The sequence below is a fragment of the Apis florea genome, unplaced genomic scaffold, assembly GCF_048593485.1.
Source record: "Apis florea isolate Af1SG1 unplaced genomic scaffold, ASM4859348v1 contig_2411_pilon, whole genome shotgun sequence".
Taxonomy (NCBI): Eukaryota; Metazoa; Arthropoda; class Insecta; order Hymenoptera; family Apidae; genus Apis; species Apis florea.
The window spans coordinates 2442501-2455998 of NW_028256580.1; the positions used below are offsets into that span (position 1 = coordinate 2442501).

The following is a 13498-nucleotide window of genomic DNA, read 5'->3' on the forward strand; positions in this document are numbered from 1 at the left end:
ATTACGTTATTATATATATATATATGATACGTTGTTGTAATGGATCGAAACGTATGACGTTGACCTTTCACCTTGCCTACATACATATATATATATATATACACACGAACATACATATATATATATATTCTCTTCGTAACGGTACAATTACTTTATACATACATAATACGACCGCGTGTCTCGCATACCTCGACCAATTACCCGTGACCGTTGCGCGTGGTGGAGAGGGTCGACGAGAATTCCTCCTAGATGGCTCCTCGGAGACACGCTCGAAAGATCGCTCGTTTCCTCCTCGTCCCCTCGATCGTTCCTCCGAAACAAGTGAGAAAGATCTTTCAATCACTGAGAGAGAGAGAGAGAGAGAGAGAGAGAGAGAGAGAGAGAGAAACGGCGCTCTTCTCGACGTTTCCCCGCTCGCCATCCGACGTTTTCTCGCTCGTTCCTCCTCTCCCCACGGAACGGAAACGGCGCGACACCGAAACTCTTGTTCATCGATTTTCCATCGATCGATCCTCAAAAAATTCTTATCCTTTCTCTTACCTTCTTTCTCTTTCGTTTCGTCCCCTTCTTCCCCTCCCCCCCCTCCCCCCCCACTCCGTCTCCCGTGCAGTCGTCGTTCGCGCGAATCGAATCGTAATGGCGGCTCGTGCAGCTCCCGTGGAAAGGAAGATTTCTTCTCTGTCCGCGGGATCTTGGACGAGCCTTGGATGACGAATTGTTGACAATTTTTTTTTGACAAAAAATTCAAAAATCTCGAACGCGACACGATACGATACGATTCGATTCGCGATTTCACGAATCCGATCTTTTCTCAAAAAAGTCGAAAAGATCGAAGAAAGAATTTTAGTTTAGGTCAGCGCGGTGATTCGTCGCGAACCCGATTTTTCTTTTCGTTCTTTTCGAAGAAAGGAGGCGAAAGGCGGACGATGGACGAGCGGCACGACGACCACGCAGACGTACGCTGCGTGTCGTTCGAGCAGCTGCCTCGTCACGCCTCCCCTCCCTCTGTCGACGGCCGAGGATGGCCGGTGATCGGTCGCGGCGGAAGCCACGGACGTCCTGCGATTGCAGGCCTCGGTCGCAAGGACGTCTTTGCTCTCGCCGCGTCCCGACGCCTTCCTCCTCGCCATCGAGCATCAATCTCTTCTTTCTTTCTCGTTCTCGTTTATCCCCTTCTCCCTTTGTTTCTCACCTTTGAAATTTTTCTAGATCTTCTTCTATTATCGTTGTGTTATTGGTTTTTTTTTTTTTTTTTTTTTATTTGTTTCGTCGAGGATGAAATCTTTTTAATTTTCTAAAACGATGATCATTCCTTTTTGTTTTGTTTTTCTCCCCCTCTCTCTCGTTCGCACGACGATGCTGGAGAATCCATCCAGAGAAAACCGCGCTGAATCCAAAAAAAAAAAAAAAAAAAAGAAAAAAAAAGAATAAATATCCCGACTGCATCCATTCGCTCATCTTTCAACTTTTCGTTTCCTTGATTTCGCCGCCGAAACAACAACGACAACACACGCGTCGTTTATCAATCTCTTTTCCACGCACGCACGAACACGGACACGCGTACACGTACACACACGAACGACAATATACAACAAGCAGCTAGAGAACAGAAAAAAACAGTACGAATTCCATGCACGTTCGCTGTACCTGTATGAACCGTAATATTATTTATAATCTTCCGTATATATACACTACTGACCACGTATCTCATACACACACACACACACACACACACACACGTTAATACGGACACATGCATACATACATGCATACATACATATATACATACATACTGTACACGTGTCTGTACATCACGTATTTTTGCTGCCGCTTCTTTGAACGTAAGCTTTAGATTGGAAAGAGAACAGCGACCACCAGTCGAATAACGAACAAAAAGACGCCCACTTTTTCCACCCACACGTTCACACACACACACACACACACACACGCTACATACACGGTTCACCAGTACTACTACAGGGGACACGATCAAACGAATTGGTAAATGAAAAGAAAAGGTAAAAAGAAGAGAAAGAAAAGAGAGAGAGAGAGAGAGAGAAGAGAAAAAAAATAGACAAAGAGAGAGAGAGAGAAAGAGAGAGAAAATCACACGACGACCAATCACCATTCTCACGTATGTATATATATATTTCCTCGAGAGCAAAGAGAAAACAAGAAGGGTACAAAGCCTGACAAGTGACACGTACGGAGGCATTTTATTGAGAAGCCGCTCGAGTCGCGGTTGTCGAGGTGATAATACCGAAAGGGACAAGAGAAAGAGAAATGTATATATGCGCGTAACAATGGAGGAAGCGAGAGAGATAACGCGACGTATGGAGGAAGGGAAAGAGAGAGAGAGAGAGAGAGATGTAATAAATTGAAAGGAAGAGACGTGGGGTAAGAAGACAGAGGGAAGAAGAGACGTGAATAGAAAGGAGAACCGAGTGTAGAGGTTGGGGGAGGGGGGAGGAGGAGGAAAAGTATCGAGGCGGGAAAAACGTAGTGGCTGAGCACTTCGCCGCTTGAAATCGCGCGAACCGCCTCTTTGCAGAGGGGCGCTCGAGGAGGGATCCCAGATTCAGGGGTATGATTTCTCCACCTGTCGTTTTTCGTTCGTTCGTTCGTTCGTTCCTTCCGTCATCGACACTTAATCCGCACGCGCGTAATCATCGCGAGAAATTCAACTTCTTTTGCGAGTTTTTTTTATCTCTCTTTACCTCTCCCCCTCCCCCCCCTCTCTCGCCTCTTCCGATTTTCTTCGAAAATTGATTCTTTCTTCTGCTGTTTTTTCTTTTTTTTTTTTGTTTTCTCTCCCTTCCGATCGGTATAGATCGAAATAATATGGAAACGAAGATTTCTTTTTTTTTTTTTTTTTTTTTACATTTGTTTTCGCATCGATCGATCGCGATAAAATTTTCAACGCGCTAGCATAATAAATCGAACGAAAGTATTCGTTCAATTTTTCATTACGGGTGACCTTTCCTTACTATTTTTCTCCTTTTCGTTTCAACTTTTCACAGGAATTCCTGTTTTCGAAGAACGATCGAGGAGGGGAGAGTATGTTGAGCATTTCTCTCTGTGGAAATCTCGAAAAAACGTGATCGAGATCTTTTTCGATCTTTGCAATTTTACGACACGCGAAAATTGGCGGAAAGGGAATTTGATTCATCGAGATAGAGAGAGAGAGAGAGAGAGAGAGAGAGAGAGAGCGATGCGGTTCGATCGATCTCGCGGCGTTAAAATGCCCCGACCTTGACCCCGTTACTATCAAAATGGAGGACAAGCGTGATTCTCTGATTCTCTCCTCGAGCCGTTTCCTGTTTTACGCGATTCCTGGTGCCGCGCTCGAACCTTCTCTCTCGAACGCACAGATCCCGATGTTATCGATCGCCAGTCGTGCAGATTAAATCGAGGCTGGTCGAATTCCTTGCCAAAAAATTTTTGAAAACCGCGCTTCTAAAGGTTTAAACGCGTTCGCGCCTGAACAAAGTGTCGCGACAAAACGACACGTTTTCTCTCTCCATATTTACGTTACGCTTAAAAAGTTTTACGAGTTTTTTTTAGACGGTATAAGACAGTCAGTCAATTGCACGACCGAACAATTGAAATTTTATCGAAACGAATCAGGTACGAACGAATACGTAGATAGATACATATTTTTCTTCTTTTTTGTGAAAATGTTAAAGCTGGTTGGTCAGTCCATTTATGACCTTCGATAGTTTCAGAACAGTTCTCTGGCGACGTGGTACATGTACATATACACGTTTGCGTCACTAGGTGCGAATGTGTTAACTTTAGTAACCTGAGAACCCAGGTTTATCGAATCTCGCATAGAAGAAGGAAAGAAAAAAGAAAGAAGAATCGATCGTATTCATTTTGCTCGAAAAATGTTTCGATATTATAAAAGTTAGATTATCTACATCTATATCTATTTATGGCCTTTAGAGACACGTCTCGAATTCACTACAATTCGAAATTATAATAACGAAAACATAGAGAGAGAGAGAGAGAGAGAGAGAGAGAGAGAGAGAGAGAGAGAGAGAGATTACGTTAGAAGCAGTAGTGTTGTTGTTCGGTTGGCGAGGAATCCCGATCGATACTCGAGTTAAGTAACACGACGAGGCGGGCTGCGTTGGTCGTCGATAAATTTCGCGGAGGAAGGTATTCGAGAGGCTGGCGCGCGAGGAGTCGCAGAAACGGGTTGGATCGACGGTTGGAGGCCTCGTCTATTCTAATTGGCTTCGAATATTACCTCGAAGTCGAGGGACGAACGATCGACCATCACCACCACTACCACCACGAGCCGGTTAAACTCGACTCTCACACGCGAAAAACTACATGCTACGCCAATGACCCAGAAACCGGCGACAACCGTATCGCTATAAACCCGGGTCCCGGTCTACTGGTTGGCCGTTTCAAAAACATCGCCTCCATGTTGGTTGCATTTAAAAGATGGATCAGCGGATTGTTCGATCGTTCTTCCTTTTTCTTTTTTCTTCTTGTTGTTTAAAACTTTAATCCGAATTTGCAATTTCGATCGAAAGCCTCCTTCGCTTCACGGACGATTTAACGATCGTTAATAATTTCTCTATCTCCATATACGTTCTAAATAAAGGGACGACGGATTATCTCGAATTACTTAAATTGAAAATGATAAATGGATAAAGCAGAGTTTCAAGCGAGGCGAGTTATATTTTCGTGGGACAAATTTGCGCGCGCGAGAAAACTTTTAAAAGGAGGAGTAGGAGTGTACAGCGTCCGACCATAGACGACCCGCTACTACTTGAAACTTTCCATCTTTCCCTCGGTCGCCTCGCTATCGATCCCCTCGCGCGCCTTCCCTCTGTTTTTGAAATCACGCCTTTAACGAAAATTGATCATCGTACAGTGAGATGGCGTGTCGTTCGCTCCACCTACGATCACCAGCCGCACTCTAAATTCGAAACCAAACCGTTTCTTGTAATTCGACAAATTCGAAACTTCTTCCTTCCTTATTTATATATGGCGAATTCTAAAAATTCTATCTCTTCGTTACGTGGCTCTTGCCGAATCGACGAGAGTCTCTTTTCAATTTTTTTAATCGAGTCGAGAAAAAAAAAGGAAAAAGAGGGTCGGTCGTTTCGTAAGGAATTATTTTCGAATATCCTTTTTTTTCTCTCTCACTTTCTTTCTTTCGCAATCTCTCGCCACGGTTTCGGAAAAAATTTAAGCCGACGTATTGTGCGCCGGCCTCGATGATGACACGAGTCACCCTCTCGACCGGCACTCCACTGTACGAGCCACCCTTTTCCAAGCCACGTAGGCAAGGGGTTGGCTTTTTTTAACGCTCCTATCCATCCATTCTGCGACAGTGAGGCCTTAGACCGCCGGTTTTCTTTCGGCAACGCCTCCCCCCAGGATTCCTCCCCCTTCTTTTCAACCCCTAGAAAGAAGAATCCTCCCCCCCCCTCCGTTTCGTGTATCCTTCCTCGATGTCGAGATCGAGTTACGTTGTTTCTCGATCGAATTCCCATTTTTAATCGAATATTATAATCGATTAATGGAACGATTGAAAGTGAAATACTCTGTCTCGATTCCTCCATACAAAGTGGAAAATTTGACGAGAAAGGCGACGAATAATATGATGAAGAGAAATTCGAGAGAGATAAAGAGATGAGGTTAGGAATGAAGGGAGAAGAATTTAGAGAACGTGAGAGATTGGAAGAGAGATTGAAGCAAAAAGAGGGGGGATGGAAGTGCAAGAAAGAAAGAAAGAAAAAGAATCATTGATTGAAAAGAACGATATTGATTTCTCAATAAAACGCCACCGAGCTATCTCGAGTCTCTCTCTATATACATATATATATATATATATATATATATATACACACTAGCATAATTGCATGACCAAAATATATATATATATATTATTATTAGTACTCTTATTATTATTATATCATCATCATCATCATCATCATCATCACCGAAATTGTAAACGCATAATTGAGTCACAATGTACGAATTTCCCCTCCCCGTCTTCGAATCTGTCCCTCCCCCTCCCCTCCTGTCTCCCCTCGAGGGGGGAGGGGGGGAGGGGGAAGTGGATTGGAGAACGGTGGTGGGGAACGGTGCTGGGGGTTGAGGAAAAATTAATTCGAAGATTAAAAAAATTCGGATTGATTCGATCGATTCCCAGCATCGTGGATGATCAAGATGAAAAGATAAAAAAGAAGGAGAAGAAGAAGAAGAAGAAGAAGAAGAAGAAAAAGGAGAGATCTCTCGTCGTGCATACACACACACACACACACGTACATACATACACACATACGTGTACAGGGTGTCCCCGAATTCTCTCACGCTTCTCGAGAAAAAGAAGAGAAGAGAAAAGAGGAAAGAGAGAGAGAGAGAGAGAGAGAGAGAACAATCGAGGAAATCGAGGCGAATGAACGATCTCCGTGGAAAAGAAAATGGGGGGAAAAATGGAATGGAGGGGAAAAGGACACCCTACTAAATATATATGTGTATATATATATATATATATATATATATATACACATATATGTATATATATATATATAGATACACGGCGATCCTTTCGTACAAATTCGACGACGACAGACGAAAGTTTGCTTGCTTGCTTGCTTGCTGAATTCCCAGGCATGGAAACGGGGGACGATATGATCACACGCATTCGTATATATATACATATATATATATATATATATGTATTACGTGTACAAAAAGAAGGAATCGGCACGCCCCCCCCCCCTCCCCCCGTTTCCGGTGCCCCTCTCTGTCTCTCGCGTCTTTGTCCATTAGAGTACGACACAGTAAAAGACGTATATATTATGTATATATACGGGGAAAGAAACGAGTGATGTTTAGACGAAGATCTACGTCGCTGCGAAAATTGGCGCGACGCTTCTCATCGATCGATCGAAATAGTGAGAAATTTTTCCATTCCTCCCCTCCTTCTCGTCATCAATCACGAGAAAATTGCATCGATGCGTATTGTTATTATTGTTGTGCTGTTATCGATCGACGGTGAAAACTCTTCTCGCCAATTTACGGGGCTGTCGGAATGCTGTCTTATTTCGTTGAACGTGAGCATTTTGCTGCGAGCCGATCATCCCCCGCCACAAATGAATCCCAAGTTTCTCTTTAGATATTATTATTATTATTATTATTATTATTATTATTATTATTATTATTATTATTACCCACCATTATCATGTAAGACACAGAGACTGCCCGTTTCTTTTTTTTTTTTTTAATTATTATTATTATTATTACTATTACTATTATTATTCGTTCTAGCTGTTATTAAATTATAAATATTTTTTTGAGGCCCTTTGCGCAGGTAGTGTTGTTTGCCCCCGCCCTCTACCCCTACCCCCGCCCCCTTACTCAACCACAAGTATTGTTAGTCGATACCCCCCCACCCCCACCCCCACCCCCACCCCCGCCCCCTGTTGTAAGACAAAGCATGAATGTTCAAGTATGGAGAAAAAAAGAAAAGAAAAGAGAGAGAAAAAGGCGGAGGAGGAGGAGGAGGAGGAAGAAGAAGAGGAGGAAGAAGGAGAAGAAGAAGAAGGAGAAGGAGAAGGAGAAGAAGAAGAAGGAGAAAAGGAAAGTCGCACATTTACGGGCCGTCACGTCCGACACTCGACGCGTTCGAGCGAACCTCTCCTCCTCGTGTTTCAACTCCTTCGATCGTCATTTTGCTTTTGCAATATATGTTTATATAATATATGTGTGCGCGCGCGCGCGTGTGTCGGAATTTTTTCAATTTTGACATTTCGATTTTTTTACTTTTTCTCAACATCGAAATCGGAAAAATTCGAAAGAAAGGGAGGAAAGGAAAGGAACGCGTCGAGGGTTGGATGGGATCGGGTCACATCAAGGGCAACACAACACGACGAAACAACACGAATTTTTTTTTTTTTTGGAAAAAAAGAAAAATCGACGGTCTCGCAACGGGGTTGGCGGGACCGATCGAAGTGAAGACTTCCGGTTACCTTTTTTTTTTTTTTTTCCTCGAGATTCGCGACAAGTTGGAGCGACCAGAAGATCGACTCGTTTTTTTTAACAATACCTATTCACTTCACGTTTCGAGAAAACTTGATGCACGATCGAGCGGAGAATTATTTTCGATCGAAGATTTGGGTAAAAAAAAAAAAAGTAGGCTAGCTATCGTACCTAGCTATCTGGAAATAGAATTCCGCCATTTTCGACAGTTTCCAGTCGAACGGATCGATAACGAGGCTCGCGGATACCAGTCGGTTATGTCGCGTTCGGTTTCGCAATTAAATTTGTAACCGGAGAATCGTTAATTAGCCGAGGGGGAAAAAAATAAAAAAAAAAACCGATCTGCGGTCGCGAAAAATTCGCTCGGGAAAATGGGGGGAAAAAAATCAATCTCGATGGACAGGTTCCTTTCCAGTTTTCATGGAACGCCCTCCCCCTTCGCCTCCCTCCATCCTTTCGTCGAAACTTGCATGTCGTACGGCGGTAAATTTGTCGAATATCGGTTCGGAATTAGGGTTTGGATCCCATCCCAGGCATCGACAAATAGTCGAGTGAAAAATAAATTGGGGTTTATTTCTATACGCTGTACCTTCGGTGGATAGGTCGAAGGGAAGGCGGTGTATCGTTTGTAAAACAGCTTGCCATCGATATTTATTAGCGGGAAGGTACGACGAGAGGGAAATTTATCCGCGAAGAAGAATGGACGAGAATCGATTTTTCGCACGTGGATGATTGCCAAGATCTTGTTCTTCTTGGATTAATTCTTGGAGATTAAATTTTGCATGATGAAGCATGATGAAACAAACGAATTGGAGGCCTCTGTGTCGAACAAAAGGGGGAATGTTACGTTAAAACGTTGAGTGGACGATTTGGCGAAGAGCGTATAGTCTCGGCTTCGTAATCCGAAAGGTGCGAGTTCGAATCCCGGTGAAGATTTTTCTCATTTTTCTACATTTTTAAAATTTCTAAAAGAATTATTAATTTTCTCCGGTGTCTTATATTTGCATATGATATATAATTCGTAACTTTATTCCAAGTTGAATGATGAATAATTTCGCAAGAAGGAAGAGAGAGAGGGATCCAAATCAATCAGGAAATAAAAATATCTATCTCCTATTAATGAGGGAAAGAGTATATATAATATATATATACTATGCTTTTAAATATGAATAAAAGTTATATGTGTGATGGTGTTTGTACTATTATCATGGACACTTGTAACCAGATTAAATTAGAATTAATGGAGAGGAATGACCCAAATACTATGATAATATATTATCCCTACAGAAGAGGAGAGAAGAATCTTATGGAAATGATGGATATTTTATAATCATTAACGAAAACAACAATACATAATAATACTCTCTTCTACTACACTGGATATTTTACATTCGTAGAAGGAGAGAAACTAGTGAAAAGAAAACTATGTAAGAGAAGAAAAAGAGAGAGTAAAAGTTCACTTAGGGAGTGAGAACGTCACGAATATCGGCGAGTTCCTAGCAATAAGCGATAAAATCGAATTGCCTTCATAAATCTGAGCGCGAAGCGAGAAAATCCAAGGAAAGAGGGAAGAAGCAAGAATATCTCGGTATACGTGGATGATGGGTGGTGGGTGGTGTGTGGTGTTCAATCGGAATGCGAGCCTATCAGGCAAAAATGGCAGGAGAGGAAAGGAGAGAGAGAGAGGAAGGAGGGAGGGACTCTCTTCTATACTGCAGAGACGCGAAGTTTTGTTGTACCAAGTCACACCACCATTCTACAGAGTGTGCGTGGTGTGGTAAAAATACAGAAATCGCGGGGAAAAAAGAAGGAGAAAAATTAGCTGTGCAGTGGAATATATAAAAATGGGACGGGGGGAATTAAAAAAGAATATGGCTGCGCTGCTATATTAAAAAGAATTTAAAAAAATGGATTATTACAAGGTTAATCCTGAAAAGGGAGGGAGGGGGAGGGGTTAAAAACAGGAAAAAAGCCCTTAATATAAATAAGTCTAAGTGGAACACGGAAAAGCCCAGCTTTTGTAAACAGCGAAAAAAGTACGGAGGACAAAAGGGGGAGGGAGATAAACGGGGGAAAAATTACGAACAGAGAAGAAGCGAAAAGGAACGAAGAAAAAAAAAAGAACAGGAGAGAATAGAACACGAAAAGTAAATAAAAAATTGTAAACAAAGAAGAAGAGAAAGAGAGAGAGAGAGAGAGAGAGAGAGAGAGAGAGAGAGAGAGAGAGAGAGAGAGAGAGAGAGAGAGAGAGAGAGAAACAGAAGAGATATAAAAAAAAGAGAGAGAAGAAGAGAGAAAGAGCCAATGAGAAAAGAGGAAAATACGATTAACGAGAAGCTTTTTGTAACGAATGTAAATTCATTCGATTCTTCCTGGAAAAAGCCCTTACTAACTCTTTCAAGTTTTCATGCAACCCACCTGAGCGTTAGCGCGCGCTCGTTCAACCGGTAACCGTATTAAAAATAAAGGGGACGACGAAGCGTCCAACGGGGTTCAATCGCGATAGACGACAAACTTTCAAAATCAAGATAATACGTGCAATTGCGGCGGATGGATTAACGGAAATGAAGCGGAATTCAATTTCCGGAACAGCTTGTGAAATTTCCCTAAAAACGGCACGTTCCAGTCTCGGTTATATGTATATATCGGGCAACTTCATAAAATATAAAACATCGCTTCGAAACGAGTTTAAACGAATACACCACCACCGCATCATCTCGAGAAATTTCGTAATCGGGGAATATATACGAGAAGAAAAATATAATCTCTCTCTCTCTCTCTCTCTCGAGATATTATTAATCGTTAAACGTGTCAAAAAGATTTCTTCGTATCCAAAAAAGAAAGAAATTGAAAGACCAATTGAATTTTGGACGAATTCTCGGCAAAGAAGTTGGAAGAAAGTCGATTCGAGGATCGCACACCCGATGCATCGAGGGAAAGAGACCAAAGACGAGAGAGAGAGAGAGAGAGAGAGAGAGAGAGAGAGAGAGTATCGAGATCACGTGGCCCATGTAAATGCAGGGTGGCGGTCTCTCCGCGTGTATTATTTTATTATATAGCAGAAGCTATTGGTGCCACGTGACGCCAACCGGGCTCCTCGCTCGAAATCCAATCATTCTTGAGTTATTCGGGAAAAGGGGGATGGCGGCTGCGACACGGAACACCGATCCTCCCCCTCCCCCTTCCCCCGCCTACGAGGAGGAAGACGTCTACGTGCCACGCTCAAGTCTCTGACAAACTTCCTTTTGATTGGCCATCGGTTACGGCGAGCAGAGATATCGTACGTGGATCCGATTCCGATGGTCGCGGCCATCCCTTTAATGGAGATCGTTTCATATAATCTTCCCTCGTCGCGCTTTCGAAATGCAACGTCTTCAAGAAAGTATCAAGAAAACAAATTGGAAACAAATCGAGGATTCTTCCAACTTCGTTTCTCCATCTATCTATCTCTCTCTCTCTCTCTCTCCACCTTTCTCTCCCATTTTTACAAAATTCAGCCGTAGAGTGAACGGGGGCCGAGTTATCAGGCGTCGTTTCTCCGGCCAGCCGATCAAATTTTTCCGCGCGACCTGATCGCTTCGTTCGTCAAAGTGCCGCCGCCGCCTTTTCACGGAGGCGCACAAAGTGTCACGTTCATCGCGCACAGCTCGTCGATTATTCCTCCCTCCCCCCCCCCCCCCGAAAAAGTAGTGTTTTTTTCGCGGTGGAGATTTCCCTCCCCGCAAAGTGGAGGGAAGAGATACAGATAGAAAGAAGAAAAGAAAAGAGGAAAAAAGGGAGAGAGAGAGAGAGAGAGAGAGAGAGAGAGAGAGAGAGCTCGTTAATGCTTTATCGCGCCGTGCGCCCGACTGGATTTGGCCCACTTAGCCGTTTCTGGAATCCTTCGATCGATCCGCTCGCTCGTGACATCCGGTTCTTGCTTGCATCCATTTCGAGTTTCTGTTCTTCCCGCAACGGATGGATACGGGGCTGACAACGCGACCGTTCTTCCGCTTGACAATTTTAACGTGGCCCCCTCCTCCCTTCGACTACCACTGTCATCGGCCCGTCCTTTCCCTCCCCGATATTCCGCCATCCGCTCTCGACGGCGGTTAAGAATAGATCTTTTTTTTTCTCTCTTTTTTTTTTTTTTTTTTTTTTTTTTTCGTCGAGTTCGAGTCGGACGAGGAGATACGTGATACAATCATTTTCGAGAATTCGTTTCCTTTTCTTTTTCTCCCCTCCCCTCCCTCGATCCATCCAAGAATCACCAATTTACTATCATACTCACGAGTCCGGTTCTTTGGGGGGAGGGAAAAGAGTGTCCTGGCTGTACTGGAGAGGACACTGTACGTAACAGGAGGAGGAGGAAAGGGGTGACAGGGTGAAAAATCAAACGGAGGGAGGGATGGGAGGGGAGGACCTAGTCGCGACCATTCGGTAATAACGAACGCGTCAATTTTTCGTCTCTGTCCACCTGTCCAACCTCCTCCCAACCCACCCCCTCCTCCTCCGCCGCCTCTCCTTTCACTCGTTATCGGCCGGCTCGTGCCAATGGCACGCCGAGCCTCTTCCACCGCTTAATTTCTCCTCTTTCTCTGTTTTTTTTGTCTCTTTTCTCCCCAAGTGGAGAAATTTCAATTCTCTTTGGGGGAGGAAGGGCCGCGATCATTCAATCGGCCGAGGACGGTTATCAAGATTAATAATTCGATTCGATTCGTGGTTTTTTTTTTTTTTTTTGGATTCGAGACGTGCTTTTAAGGCGCAAAGAACGAGCCCTTTTTCGAGTTTATTTTTTTTCTTTTCTTTTTTTTTTTTTTATTCCCGGACGGAATTTTTTTCGAGGCAGAATTATCGATCGGCAGAAATGGATTTATAATCGCGACCCAACCTTTGTCCAAGGCGAGTAATTTCCTTCGAACGAGATTTTTCTTTTTTTTTTTTTTTTTTTTTTTTCGATTTCGACGAAAGGGTGGTGGGTCTCCCTCCCCCCCCCTCCTTCCATTATCGGGAAAAATTCCAACGATTTCGAAGTAGTTTTCGGGGCTGGACAAAGGGAGAAATTGACGAGTTATTTAATCTAATATCGAGCGGGATTTCGTAAACGTCGCTTCTCTTCTCTTCTCTTCTCTTCTCTTCTCTTCTCGCCCGCAATTAAGTTTTATCGTTCGAAAATAAAAATCGTGGCCCCCTCCTCCCCCGAAGGGAGGAATTCGTTTCAAAATTTTCGAACACAAAGATCGAAAATTTCGTATTCTCGAAACGTGAAGATCGAAGCTGAAATTGGATGAAACAGGAATTCTGTCTGAGGTCAAATTAATTCTGGGATGGGGAAATTCGAAATCTCCATAATTTTCGAAACTTTTCGACGCGATTCGACGCTTGTGGAACGAAGAAACGCGTGCTCTTCGACGAGACACGTAATAATACCACTCAGATTCGAAACAGGGCAATGATAGTACCCACTCACTCGAAAGGGAAAAAACACGAAGAAAAACGAAAAATCAACTGA

The 13498-nt window shown here is 43.3% G+C and overlaps 1 protein-coding gene across 1 annotated transcript in view; it reads left to right on the forward strand.

The window, feature by feature from the left end:
* Positions 1–13498, forward strand: part of LOC100868982 (uncharacterized) — a 62420-nt gene that overhangs the window by 38408 nt on the left and 10514 nt on the right. The window lies entirely within an intron of this gene.